The following is a 15,813-nucleotide window of genomic DNA, read 5'->3' on the forward strand; positions in this document are numbered from 1 at the left end:
GCCCCTCTCCCTTTTATTAAGCTGATATCATATGCATGTGTACGCGTGTGCACATACGTGCATGCGTCTCTGTGCAGAACATGTACAAGGTAGCAGAACAAGTTCCATTACAAAAATATATGAGTTGCAACTCCCCAACATGCAAACAAAGTGCGGTTATGTGGTCAGCAGGGGAAAGAAGAATCGGGGGAGGAGGGCAAATGATGCTGTGGTTGAAACCTGTTTCTCTGAAATTGAAAACACAACTTCTCCACCTGAGTCACCTAATGTTGCTGTATGTGTGAGCGTATCTGTACTTGAGCATATGCATAATTGTGCATTCTGCAGATGCATTGCGGTTTTAAGCTTGTCTCATTGTTACAAGATAAGATAAGATGAGTTAAAATAAAATAAGATAAAATTACACATATTTGGGTATAAATGTGTCAGGAAAAATGTCTTAAATAAGTTGTTTCCCGGCCTGATCAAATTTATAGTGTATTTTTTAAGAGTGGCTCTCTTTCAAACGAAAAAAAAAAAAATCAGGTTTTGCAACCACAACCTGTCTGCCAGCGGCTTTGTAGATTTTCTGACCGTAGTTACATCTATTAGAAAGCCTTTTTCTGGCTTATTCACAGCATTTATGACTAAACTGATGCTAATGCAAACTCTTGCTTTGAAATCCAAACACCGGCAGCACTTTATAATAATGCCACACTATTGAGCATTACTACAGTATTAGTAAGTGGTTAATTCATCATTTATAAAGCATTACTCCACTTTCTCATGCGATTTATAAATATAGATATATTATTATGACTATGATTATGACTAAGATTGTGATTATTACTAGCAGTGATGTAGTAATAGTGATAGCTGTACATGGTGTAACCCTTACAAATGGATAAACATATCTGTATTCATAACTGGCACACTAAGGAGAAGTAATTAAGCACTTACTAACACCTTACTAATATCTTACTAATACTTAATAGTGTGACATTATTATAAAGCAGCATCGGATATAAACACTGTTAGGGTGGAGATGAGTGCTGTGGGATTGAAAGGTATGCACAAGAATGGGTTTGTGATTCTAAAATGTTCCGGATTTTGTACTCGTATCCTGTTCTTAGAAGTTGTTAATGTGTTTTAAAGGTTTTTCAGAGATAACAGGAAACGATGGGATACATATGTTGTAGTTCCTGGTCCCCACTTTACTAACCTTTAAACCACAGGAAGTCCACTGCTCTCTACTGAGATAGCAGCACAGTTTAGGCAATAAATAGCCACCGAAACTCCAAAGTAGGTCAATATCAAACAGCTGCTATGACACACGAGACAAGATCATAATGGAGGTGGTTTTAATGTGTGAAGGAAATTTTAATATCAGGCCAGCATCAGCAAATCACATCTCTGCCAAGTCATATTACTAATTGTTTGATTTTTATCTCAATATTTGGTGATCACATGCTGATGTTATCGGTGTGTCTGAGCTGTTTGCACAATAAAAATGTGGTTTGGGGTTTGTATTTGTACAATATGTTTAGATACTTTGTTTCTTTCAGTATGTATAGATAAAGATAAAATATCGAGAGGGAAAATCTGAATATATTTATTATAATTTTAATGAGTTGGGGATGGAAACAAATTTTAAAAAAAGAAAACCCCCCATGAGGCTGACTTCAGCAGAACTGCACCCTACACTAGCTCGAACTGAAACCTGTGGTTTGAAACAGGCAGGAGTGCATTTTAATATAAATGCATACATGTGCATGTGTGAAACCCAGTAGAGTAACACATCTGCTTCGACAATAGAATTTCACTTATTTGTAACCACCATGGGGGAAATTTTACTGTCATGTATCTAGTCACTGGATCAAAGTTAGAAGGCCTCAAGAGGGTTTGTTGTAGATGTACATATAAAGCTTGTGACCAGTAAAAACATAAGACATAAATATAAAATGGCTTTAGATGATGTCCTGTTGTTGTAGACGAAATACAGTCATAAACATTTCAGACTTTTAATTTCAGTCTTTGATGACTCAGGAACGGTTCAAAGTCTAGTTTCTATTTTTTTGGTGACGGTGCAGAAAGGTTTTGTTCCTCAGGAAAGAACCGAAAACCTGCACAAGACATGACATGACATGATATTCGAGACCAGCGAGGTTTTAACGGAAAGTCTGAAGCGGAAAGCCCGCTTGCAGATTGGATTGAAGAGGCGGGACTTGCCAGCACCACAGGTAATGAACACCACAGGTTGTGCTATCTTAACCTCGGAGTTTTCCCCTATGATTTGGTGACAGGAAAAGTCCCCATGTTCAAAGTTCACCTGAGAACAGATTTAAGTGATTTAGCCGATTCAAAGTTAAAGTGTGTGACATGATGTAACGTAACGCCATTAACGTATTACCTCGTTAGGCATCTTTTAAGTTCTGTATGATAAATTTAAAGCAAACTCAGGTTGTGTCTTATTCTGATGTTTGCAAAAGTCACCTTTTTTCTGTATCTAGCATTGAAATTTCAGCTAGATTACCTAAAAACTACCATATTTCATGAACATGATGGTACTATAAACAAATAGATTTTATGAATTTTGATAGAGTGCTAGATTGCTTTTATTTTAAAACTGAAAAAAGGTGTCAGTCTTGCAAGATGAATCCACTCTCTAGGGGATAAACAAAGAAAAGAAGAGGTTTAATGGAAGCGTCGCAAAGAATAATGCATGGATACTTATAGGAAGAGAAGAGGAATGACTGATTACAACCCAGACATGAAAAAAGATGCTAAATGGGTAAAAGCAGAGTGAAGCAAAGCCAGTGGTTTTCTGCTGAGAAAGAAGAATATAGTAAATGACAAACACAGGGACAGATGCAGGAAATCACAACATGAGTAAGGTGCTGAGTCGCCATATTTCAACATTTTGACACCGATGTCAAACATCCTGCTCTGAATTATCTGTGGGTTCTCAGTTGGCCTGAGATACAAATTATTTTCAGAGAAGCAAACCACCAAACGACACACACCAAATTCAGTTTTTACCACTACATTGCTGTATTATACACCGACACAGTCAAACACCAGCGACACACCAGGACTTAAAAACAATCCAGGACTCCTTTGGCTTCCTGGAACATGAATTAATTTTGTTCCAAACTGGAACATGAATTTATTTTTTTATCCAAACGAAAGCGATTGATTAAAAAAAATTATCTGTATTAAAAAATGTAATTAAAACAACAACAAAAAACAAACAAACAGATGAATGTGTAGTTTCATTGTTGGGGTTTTTACCTCACATTACAACTTGGCTTCAGGCAACTGCTGTTGTGATTTGACGTTATATAAATAAAACTGGATTGAATTAAATATATAAACGCCTATCTTAAAAATAAGATGTGTTGCTGACCATTAGGTGGCAGTGGGGATATGTAGAGAGGTGTTTTTTCTTTGCTCTTTTACATTTTTACGCAGCTCACAGTGCTGTCCAAAAGTCCGGATCCACCCCTCATTTCTTTATACTTTTCTTCCAAGAAGCCAAACTTTCTATTGCTCAAGTGCTCTTGGGCAACAGTTCTTCAGGTTTTCTGAAGGCCTTTCAAAGTTTGTCTTTGGACATTGGCTAATTTTTCACTCATTTCCAGTCCAGTCCCTCCAACTAAAGACTGACCTGTAAATCATTCAAACGTCAAAACGGCAACAAACTGAAGGGATCAACCGATGTTGTGTCTGCACATAACAGATAACTTATCAAAGAACCAATTTTACATTGTATTTGTTAGTAGTAGCAAAATATAAAGAAACAAGTCTTGATAAATAATTATCACTCAGGTAAGGAAATCCCTGAAATTTGATTATGTTCATCTGGATGTCGTGTTTTAAGTGGGAGAAACATTTTGGCACTAACCCGACTTCTTCACTGTTAGCTGACTCCACGTTTCCCCAACCTTATAAAAGGCACAATGACTGAAACTAGCACTACTGACTAACAATGGTATTTATCTTAAAAATAAATACAAGACCGTATTTACTTTTAAGGGTATTTTGTATAATTTCATTTTTTTTCTATTTTAAAAGGTACTTTAAGAAATGTTTAGTGCAGTAAAAAAAAAAGTTCTGTTATTTACATTATTGAAACTCATTTTAATATACTTGTCATAATTTGACGTAGTGTTATTATTTTTAGTACAATATATTTTTTTCTATGTGGATCTAGTATATTTGTAGAATTCATTTAGTTGTTTAGTAAAACAAACAATGACAATTTAAAAAATAGTGTTTTTTTTTAAACAGAAAATAAATGTATTCAGAAAAGTTGTACATTTATTCAAATTGTTATGTCTATAAACAGTTATAACCTGTTACTGTAATGCAATACAATAATATAATACAAATAAAAGTTTGAAAAATAAAATAATGAAAATTTAATGAAAATGAGAACTTATTTGACCCTGAAGAAGAGGTCAGAGGTGCAAAGTAATATATCTAGATATTTTAAATCTTTACGCCGTACTTTCGATGTAAGTTATAAGCAATGACAACCAATAAGTCATTAAGCTGGTTTTAATGACCTCAATGGATGTAATCCAAATTTAATGGATTGTTAACATGACCTCATTCTACACCTCTGCAAAAGTTTTATAAGAATTAACTCAAGATTTTTTGTGAGCTATTGTGTTTACAAATAGAAAGAATGACACACATGAGCCCAGTCAAGAAGAGAAAATCTTACATGGATCTAATGAGGGCTGGCTCAAGACGTGTGCACAGTACTGTACATTTTTGTTTCTACATTTGTATTTTTATTGTAATTGGAAGAAGCAGATCTAACAGGTACGATGGAGCTTCTGTCAGTACTTAATGTGACTGGTCTGCTAAAAGTTCAGTCATTCAAAATAAATGGTAAATGGCCTGTATTTGTATAGCTTTACTAGTCCAAAGCGCTTTACACATCCAGTCATCCACCCATTCACACACACATTCATACACTGGTGATGGCAAGCTACATTGTAGCCACAGCCACCCTGGGGCGCACCGACAGAGGCGAGGCTGCCGGACACCGGCGCCACCGGGCCCTGACCACCACCATGCTGTAATTTTATTACAAATTACTGTATGATTGCCCAGTGCACATCCTGTCTCTCTGTTAAGGAAGAAAACATTTAAGAATCAGCATACACCCTCTCTTCTCTGCACATCCTCTCCTCTCGTCACGGTGATCTTTGACCGCTTCAGATAACGGATGCTCATTCATCAAAGGATACGGCGTTCCCTCAGCGTAGTGGTGCTCCACGACAACGAGTCTGCCCACAGGAAGAAAAAGAAATCCCACTCTGCTTTACACTCAGACATCAAACCCACCATGAGACAATTAAAGGATAAATCAGAACTACAGTGGAGCGGCGGGGACGACTGGTGGGAAGTGACTCTGAGGTAAATTTAGGCCTAAGCAGTGCCAGGAGACACCTCCGTGGGTCTAAAGATGGCAAGAATTTTATTTTTATCGCATTACTTAACATGTAAAAACAGTCGGCCAATGCGACTTCTCACACAGTAAGTTATGATTAGAATAACTGCCTGTAAAAGTAGCTGAATCAGAAACATCTGTAGGGAGCTGTGTATATCTGCCTTTAGATGATGTGTTTGAGTTTGTGGGAATACTGAAACATTACTGTGGCACAATGCATTAAATCTTGTCTGAACGTGAGAAGTGACTGCAATACTGATGTTTAGCTGCGGTCCACGCCTGAATAAATAAGACCTGCTGTCAGCAGTTGAGTCAGTCTGGTGCCTGCTGTCTCTGAAAAACATAACGTTCCCTGATATCATATCAGAGAATTCCTCATTTTGACATCTCTTATGTAACTCTGACCAAACCTTTGTTTCCACAGACAGTTTGGGTGGACACGCATCTGAAACAAGATCTCCATACAGAGAGACAGATTTAGCCACATCAATGAATTTATTACATACTTGCCATCATATTTAGCTCGTATTTGGACGCCAGAGGCATTATGATTATTAATGTCAAAGCTAAAAATGGTTTGTCCTGCTTCGCGTCAGATCAAGAAGACTCTAGTCGCACCTTGCCATTTCTATCTAAGATTCTCACAGAGAAACTTCCTGGAAGGGAATTGTTTGGGGCTGGAAATCCTGGGAAAGTTAAAAGAATGTGAAACTGATAACTAACTGATACCTGTGCCCAAGGACACTTCAACATACAGACCAGAGGAGCCCTGCTGTTTGTCCACCGGAACACAAGGGCCAAAGGATTCTGAGGTCAAAGGTCAGACTTGTTCGTGAAGAGATTTTTTTGGGAAAAAAAGGCATGCGTGTGGTTGTTTTCACAGGATGTCCACCCCGTCCTTGGCTTCAGTTTTAAGCCAGGGGGGAGTTCAAGGAATGGTCACCAGGATTTGGGATTATACTCTACACATACTCACACACATAGAGTCATATATGCATACATGCATGCATATAACACTGAGGCTGCGTCCACACTACCCCGGATAAATTTGAAAACGGTGTTTTCGTCTGAAAACGCTCCGCGTCCACACTAGTGTTTTCAGTCGTTTTCACAGGGTTGTACGTCCACATTGAAACGGCTGAAATCGCTTACGTTCCAGTACTGCGCATGCGTGAAACGCAAGACGATTTGACCTGCCTCATTTCTGTCTGTCGTTTGTTTACTTTCTCTTTAAAACGTTGTGGCAAAATGTCGAGGAAAAGCACTGAGTTTTTTAAATGGACTAATAATGAGGTGGAGTTGTTGCTGCGAGTAACACAAAAGTACAAAGTTGCAAAAGCGAGTGAGAATTAAAGAATTTGAAGAAAAGCTATAGGGAGCATGTACAGACTGATATTAATCTTTAATAGGGCTGTCAGAATTGAGAGCAAACAAAACAACTGCTGTGTGATGCCCACCACTATCTTAGTTTAATTGGTCAATTGACTGTATCACATGACTAAAATGTGTCATCGTTTTCGAAAAGGCTCTGGGTTCGCTGTCCACACTGCGACGCGAAAACCACGGTTTCAAATGTATCCGCTTTGGAGAGCGTTTTCAAAACGCTGCGTTTTACTTGACCGAAAACGCCGTCTCAGTGTGGACAGAAGGCCAAAACGGAGAGAAAAAGATGCGTTTTCAAACGAAAATGTGGACATGGCCTAACACTCACACACCAACTGTCATGTGACGGACAAACATGACATCAAATCATTTAAAGTGTTGAGCATTGTCTGTATTTTTGATACTTCGCTTAAAGCCATTCAGAGACTTTGGTGCATCCTTATCTTTATGTTAGAGATAGGCACTGAATGCAGGCAGTACATATGTCTGACTCTGTGATCACTACTTTAAATTCACTACCTGACAGACACACGGCTTAAAGACAAGATTTCCTGTATTAATTAAATGAATTTAAATAAAATACTCTCAGCAATAACAAAAACGAAGTTGAACGGCTGTGTTCTGTTTTGCTGTCGTCCTTTGCTTCTCACACTTTGTGTCCATGGACACCGAACGCAATTAGCAGCCGGGTGTCACCACTCGGCCGACCCGGTGACTGCTACACCCTCTGCCACACTCACACTGCATGACTCACAAGTGGATGTGCCAACTAAAAAGGGTTGGAGAGATACAGTGGGAGATCCCTGGTGCGGTCCTTTTTATAGAAAGGTGACCTATCAAAGAATTGAAGGAAAAACCTGAAGCACTGAACCCTAAGGGTGATTTGTTGGTTTGGTTCACTTACAGGGAAAGGTGATGAAAGATTTCTGTTTTGGTCTCTTCCAAGGCCTCCATCTGACCATATGGGAAACAATGACCGATGTGTTAGAGAGCGCTTCCCTCCAACAGAGTCTCAGACTCATTGTTGAGCAGCACCGACGCTTCCTGAGACACTTCAGTTTGTAAATTAGCATTGTTTGCCAGTGGAAACAGTGACACATCATGTCCCTGTCACAGCACTATAGTGACTCCTATTGGCTGGTCAAAGAGATGATAAATATAGCAGTGTGATATAGCAGTGTGAACTTTCCACAAGTTGCGTCCTCATGGTGAATCTCATGCTTGGCAGATGAAAAGAAGCAGCTACCATGAGTATGTGTCATACAGGCAGGACATGCCTGTTTCCAGGCCAGCTCAGATCAGGAGTGAGAGGATATGCAAACCTTCAGAAACGAGGAGCACTTGGCCTCTGACCTCAAGAGTCGTAGGTAGCATTTTAAAATGAGATCATTCAGAGATGAACATGGAGAACACAGGCCATTTTATTAGGTACACCTTACCAGCACTGGTTTGGACCTCCTTTTGCATTCAGAGCAGTCTTAATTATTCACATACTGACATGATAGCGTCACACAGTTGCTGCAGATTTGCTGCACATCCATGATGTAAATCTCCCGTTCCACCTCATCCCAAAGGTGTCATGTTCAAGAAACCAGCTTGAGATGATGTGATGCTGGAAGCAGCCATCAGAAGACAGGTACTCTGCCGCACAGTTAGGCCCAAATTGAGCCATGAAAATATCATTACATAAAACCATTACAGCGCTACCAATGGCCTGAACCATTGATAGACAGCAGTGTATATTTTCCTGACTTATGTTGTCCCTGTGTAGCCTCAGTTTCCTGTTCTTAGCTGACAGGAGTGGCACCTGGTGTAGTCTTTATGTTATGTTATGTTATCCTTTTGCATTATTTAATATTGTATCATCTTTATATTTATTTGATATACTTTGGTTGTATTCAGACTGTATGTGCATACTGTACATGATGCATTTAGTCCTCAGTATTTAACTTAACTTTAACTTTTAAAGTTTAACGTTTAAAGTTAAGTTAAAACTTTTTATTCTTGTATTCATGAGTCAAATTCTTTTAAAGACCATTAGATGTTGGTTAGTAGAGATCACATTAAGGCTGCAATTCTCACGTCACCATCCTCTGTGACATATGAGATAAAGAGCATCACCCCCACCCAACGCTCTTCCGGTTTGCTCGAGTGGATGAAATGAATCCTGATGTACGGCTTCCTCATGCGTACTTCTCCACCAGATAAACATGGGCATCAATCACGCGCATCCACTGTACTCAAACACAGGTGCATGTTCATACATCACCGCTGACAGATGCGCCATGTTTAGTAGAACAAGGGGAATCAGCTCAGAATACGCTGTTCTTTCCTGCTAAAAAGACAAACAATGAACCAAAAACAGAGACAAACACATTTCAGCATGTTTTTGCCATTCTTGAAATACTGGATTCCTTCTTCCTGCCTGTTTATGTCTATTTCTGGTTCACATCCATCAGCCAGTCGTAGAAGTCCACAATTTGCAGGAAAGAGAAAAATAGTGGACTTGAAATAGGCTACACAGAGTTATTTATGTTTCTGATCACAAATTTTTGCCTGTCATATGTTATGTGTTTTTCATGATCTAGGGGTGCTTCTCACACACTAAAAATATTCACTAAAAAGAGCATATGCAGTTTGATTTGCATTATTAAACATGAAACATCCCTCTGGGTTCTTAAAGGTGATAAAATGTAAAAAGTTAACGCTTACAAGACTAACCTACACACATAATGTTAATATGAAAACATATTACGGTGAAGGATCCACGTGTGTGTGTGTGTGTGAGCGCATGAGAAAGAAAGGGAGAGAGTGATGGAGGTCAAGGTGCAACAGACAGGAAATGGGGGACAAAAACAGAACTTCCTGTGTGCGAGAAAAGAGAGCTGCATCTTCACTTTATGTGGTATATGTATATGTGCGTGCGTGTGTGCGCATGTGTGTGTGTGTGGTATCTTTTAGGAGAAATTTAAGTCATAATACAGAGGAATGTTTTGGCTTCCTGTCAAACATAAACCGCATACATACATACATACACATGGAAGTCTCTAGATAATAGAGTAATGTCTGTGGTCCCATGCTTGGTTTCCTGTCACTTGGAGCTCGTCTCACGCTGTGGTCCACGTCAGATACACTTGCAAAGCAATCTGGAAATGTGCCCTCATGTGCCGCACAAAATCTTTTTAAGAATTTAGTCAGAGAAGACATTATCACCAGTTAAGCATGTGTTTGGTGTTACACAGAAGGGAAAACCTCCCTGAACTGAATCTGAGATAAGAACAAGCCCCTGGAGAAAAGAAAGACAGTTTCCATACTGTACAGTTTCTTCCACCCTATTTTTTATTGGCTGGGGGCTTAAAAAACATGCTTTTTGTACATTCATAGAATTCCTTGAATGCATTTCATAGATCAGCCTTTCAAGTTTCTGGAAAAACGTATGTGAAAAAGAAAGCAAACCCTCTTAAAGGTTATACTTATCAGGCCATATTATTTATTCAACAAATACTGACCCTATTAATGCTTTTTATTTTATTATTTTTATTATTTTTATTTTTTATTTTATTTTATCCTTTAGAAAAGGATAAAAATGCATCATCAGCAAGTGTGAGCACGTCGATTAAAGTAGAAGTTTTGACAGTTTGATGAACTGAAGCATTCAGGCGTGTGTTAAGTCAATGCCAAGGAGGATAGACATCAGCAATGATCTTACAAGAGCAAGTGTTCATCAATCTAGGAAGGGTTATAAGGCCATTTCCAAAGAATTTCAAACCTGTCATTCAACAGTGAGGAAGATTATTTACAAGTCGAGAATATTCAAGACAGATGCTAATAGTCCTAGGAGTGGATGCCCCACCCATTTCACCCCAAGACTGATTGTGCAAGACTCAAAGAAACTGCAAAAAAAACCAAGAGCTTCTTCCCAGACTCTACAGGCCTCGGTTAGCATGTTACCTGTTAAAGTTCATGACAGTACAATTAGAAACACACCAAATAAGTAGGACTTATTTGGAAGAGTTAGCAGGAGAACGCTTCTTCTCTCTAAAAACATCGTGGCAACACGGCGTAGCTTTGCAAAGCTGCGTCTGAACAAACCACACGACTTCCAGACCAAAGTGACGTTGTTTTGCTATAATGAACAGCGCCACATTTGGAGATAACCAAACACAGCATATCAGCGCAAACACCTCACACCACCTGTCAACCACGGTGGTGGAAGTGTGATGATTTGGGGCCTTTTTTGCAGCAACTAGGATTTGGGTGCCTTGCATTTACCGAGTCAGCCATGAACTCCTCTGTAGACCAAAGTATGTCATCTGTTGGCCAGTAAACAGATCACATGTTACTGGTCCAAACTGGATCTTAACTACAGAACAGTGATCCCAAGCACGGCATTAAATTTACAACAGAACGGCCAAAGGAGAAACGAATCAAGATGTTGCAATGATCCAGTCATCAACTATAAGAAACCTGTGCATAAACAAATGCCTGCAAACTGTATAAAAAGGTCTAAAATTTCCTGACAGCAATGTGAGAGACTGAGAAAGTCATACAGAAAACGATGACTTTAAGTTGTCGCTGTTAAAGGTGGTTCTATACGGTGGCCCCTAGAGACAAAGCACGTACAAACTCCAAAACACTTACAAAATCCAAAACACGTGCAAAATCCAAAACACATGCAAGCTCCAAAACACTTACAAAATAAAAAACACATGCAAAAGACAAAACACGTACAAAATATAAAAAACATGCAAAATCCAAAACACGTACAAAATACAAAACACGTGCAAACTCCAAAGCACTTACAAAATCCAAAACACGTGCAAACTCCAAAACACTTACAAAATAAAAAACACATGCAAAAGACAAAACACGTACAAAATACAAAACACATGCAAAATACAAAACACATGCAAAATACAAAACACGTACAATATACAAAACACGTGCAAAATACAAAACACGTGCAAACTCCAAAACACTTACAAAATACAAAACACATGCAAAATACAAAACACATGCAAAATACAAAACACGTACAATATACAAAACACGTGCAAAATACAAAACACGTGCAAACTCCAAAACACTTACAAAATACAAAACACATGCAAAATACAAAACACGTACAAAATACAAAACACGTCCAAAATACAAAACACGTACAAAATACAAAACGCGTGCAAAATCCAAAACACGTACAAAATACAAAACACGTGCAAACTCCAAAACACATGCAAAATACAAAACACATGCAAAATACAAAACACGTACAAAATACAAAACACGTGCAAAATACAAAACACGTGCAAAATCCAAAACACGTGCAAACCCCAAAACACACGCAAACTCCAAAACACATGCAAAATCCAAAACACAACGGAAGTGCTCCAGGACGCTAGGGGCAGTGTTGAGCTTTTGTTACCTAGTAACTACACAAGCCAGGAAGTACCAATGACCGGATTTGGGGTCTGCAGCCTTAAAGGCCGCATTTTAAGGCCGATTATGTCACAGCGACACGACAAAGACTGTCCCAATTCAAAGGCTGCTCGAAATGCGGCCCTCAAATGTGTCCTTAATTTCCCTGAATTTTAAGGATGGGTCTGTGTAGCCTTCATGGCCCAACATATCCCAGACTTCATAGCGCGGCGGTGGTTTGGATAATTTTGCCGAAAAAAAACGGCAGAAGCGGAGCGGACGAAGAGTAAACTTCCAGAAGTAAGTACTGAATATTATGTCACTTATTTATGCGCAAATGTTTTTATAATGAAGAACATTAAAACATTACTGTTGGCAACATGTCGGGAAAGTTATGTGACATTAGCGACGTTTGTACTAACTTGGTTTTAAAGCCTTCACTTCAAAATATTCGCCGTTCAATAGCTGACTTTAATCTTACAGAGAATGTGATGATTTTATGCGTAATTAAAGTCAGTCATGTCAGTCAGCTGACGGTTCACTCCTTAAGCTGAAAGAAAGATGCTTTAATCACAGGAGTCACACATGTGTCCACTGTACCATCTGGGAACTCTTCTTGTTTAGCACTCGTAATGACACAAACACTAAATCCTCCTTCTCTGGTGCTGTTTTGTAGCAGTGTGTACACCTGAGACTGTCACCTGTCTGTCTGTCCTGCACTCTCTCTCTGTTTCTTTCTCTCTGATTGTGGAATAAAAGTATGAACATGTATTTATAAGTCACACTTGTGTTTGAATCCTGCAGCTTATCACACATTTGATTTCTATGTGTGACACCTGCAAGTGTCCAGAGTGAGGACAGACTGAGGGACCCACTGCATTACATCATCTGTGAGGCTTTGCACCCCTGATGATCCACCAGGACAATCTCAGCAGTATGTGAGGAAGAGGAGGAGGAAGAGCCAGCAGCAGCTGACAGATGGAGAGAATAGACAGACTGTTCCCTGTTTGTGAAGGACTGCTAGAAAAGTTTAAAATAACTAATTGTCTGTCCTGAATCAGTCTTATTAGGTAATGTTCAAATAATTTTATCATTCCAGTGTTTCCAGTGTGGGAGAAAGTACTCAGGGCCTTCAAGTTACGCACTATGAAAGGCAGCAACAAGTTTAATGTTCAGAAACCTAAAGTCTGTATCAGCAGCAGAATGGAACTAAAAATAAATGTTTGTTTCAGTTCTATGAAGCTTTGAGTATTTTGGATCAGTAGCACTGCTGTGTTTGTTGCATCATATTGCTGTAATTGTTTATATGCTTTATATATTCTGAGGTAAGTTGATCTATAGTGTTACATCATATTCTATAAGGATGTTATGTGTTTGTATACTTTCTGCCCAGTTTGACCCATTTAGCAGACGTCAGCCTGTTTAAAGCTCTGATATCTATTCTGTATGACTTAAAGCAGTTATGACATGGTCTGATTTTCTCACCCAATAAAGGAATATTTAATACATCAGTCTACTCTTCATTTTATCAGAAACATATATATACTATTATATATTGTACATATATTTATTAGTTTCAGATGTAGCCATTCTTGTATTTTGCTTGTTTACATTATTGTATTTTGCACAACTCTGTTGCTTGTGAAGCTCGCACACAAGAATTTCACTCACATGTGCTGTACCAATGTACCTGCACATGTGATGTGACAATAAAAGTGATTTGATTTGAAACAGCTCACAGCTTGTACATTTTCTTTTTACACATGTATGTAAGCATTTGAGCCAAATTTAGTAATGCCAACATACTGAAGGAACAACATTTGTCTCTTATATATGATACACCTATGCACTGTCAATATACATTTTGAACCAGCTGCAGATGTCAGAGTAACAACTGACTGACCCCCACATAAAGTGCGTTACAGTAGTCCACAGGGGAAGAAATAAAAGCATGGATCACGGTTTCAAAGTGCTGCCTAGAAAGAAACGATTTCACTCTTGCCAGTCGCCTTAAATGATAAAAATGGACTGGTCCAACTTAAAACCAAGGGCAGTAACAACAGGTTTAAAATAAACCTCCAGGGGTTCCAAATGAAAAGAAGAGGACTCACAGGGGCCACTGGGTCCAAACACCAACAAATCTGTTTTCTTTTCATTCAAATTTAAAAAGTTTAGAGCCAACCAAGCTTTAATGTCATCTAGGCATGTCAAGAGAGGTTTTATTCAGATGCCATCCTTCGGCTTCAGTGGCAAATAAATTTGGCAGTCATTCCTATATACTTGTCTTTGAGTGAAGATTTAAGGTGGTAAGACATGTAAATAACTGCAACTTGAATCTGTACTGAAGCTCAGTATTTGACAAAGAGTTCATGTTCACTGCTGTAATACCTAATAATGACTAATATAATAACCATAATATTGTCCATATTATATTTACATTACCAAAGTGATATGACTTTAGTCTCATGAACAACATTAGCTAATTGTTATTTACTAGCTAATCTTAAATGACTGTTCAGTACAGAAATGAAGCCCAAAAATCATGTTTTACTGTCCTGTGGTCTCAGCCTCAGATACTTATCAAATCACACAAAGCTCTTGTAGAAACAAACAAACAAATGAAAAAAAATATGTTCTCCTTCATTTCTGTCAAAAAAAGTTGTATGACACGTTTCCAGCTGTTAGTATCATAGTTGCTAGGCAACCTGGGAAGCGCAACGGAGACTAGAGCCCATGTGTTTGCAACAAACTTGCCGTTTATTTTACAAATCGAGCTCAACACTGCCCCTAGCGTCCTGGAGCACTTCCGTTGTGATTTGGAGTTTGCATGTGTTTTGAATTTTGTACGTGTTTTGGATTTTGCATGTGTTTTGAATTTTGTACGTGTTTTGGATTTTGCACGTGTTTTGGATTTTGTACGTGTTTTGGATTTTGCATGTGTTTTGGATTTTGCACGTGTTTTGGATTTTGTACGTGTTTTGGATTTTGTACGTGTTTTGTATTTTGCATGTGTTTTGAATTTTGTACGTGTTTTGGATTTTGCACGTGTTTTGGATTTTGTATGTGTTTTGGAGTTTGCATGTGTTTTGAATTTTGTACGTGTTTTGGATTTTGTATGTGTTTTGGAGTTTGCACGTGTTTTGAATTTTGTACGTGTTTTGGATTTTGTATGTGTTTTGGAGTTTGCACGTGTTTTGAATTTTGTACGTGTTTTGGATTTTGCACGTGTTTTGGATTTTGTATGTGTTTTGGAGTTTGCATGTGTTTTGAATTTTGTATGTGTTTTGGATTTTGCATGTGTTTTGGAGTTTGCATGTGTTTTGGATTTTGTATGTGTTGAGGAGTTTATACATGCTTTGTCTCTAGGGGCCACCGTAGTTCTACGAGCTACTGAATCATTGTTTTTCACATCCTCCTTCTGCATTTCGACAGTCTAATGCGTTGTTGTTCCTCTGAGTTGTATTTAAATCATTTCCATACCTGATAAGGACCAGATGATTTTTTTATTTCTTTATGTTCTGATACACAGAACCTTAGACCTGAAAGAGGATCTACTTTTCCTCTGAAATGAA

This window comes from Mchenga conophoros, linkage group LG15, assembly GCF_057382185.1.
Source record: "Mchenga conophoros isolate Kocher_MC1m ecotype Shallow Benthic linkage group LG15, M_conophoros_male_GT1.1, whole genome shotgun sequence".
NCBI lineage: Eukaryota > Metazoa > Chordata > Actinopteri > Cichliformes > Cichlidae > Mchenga > Mchenga conophoros.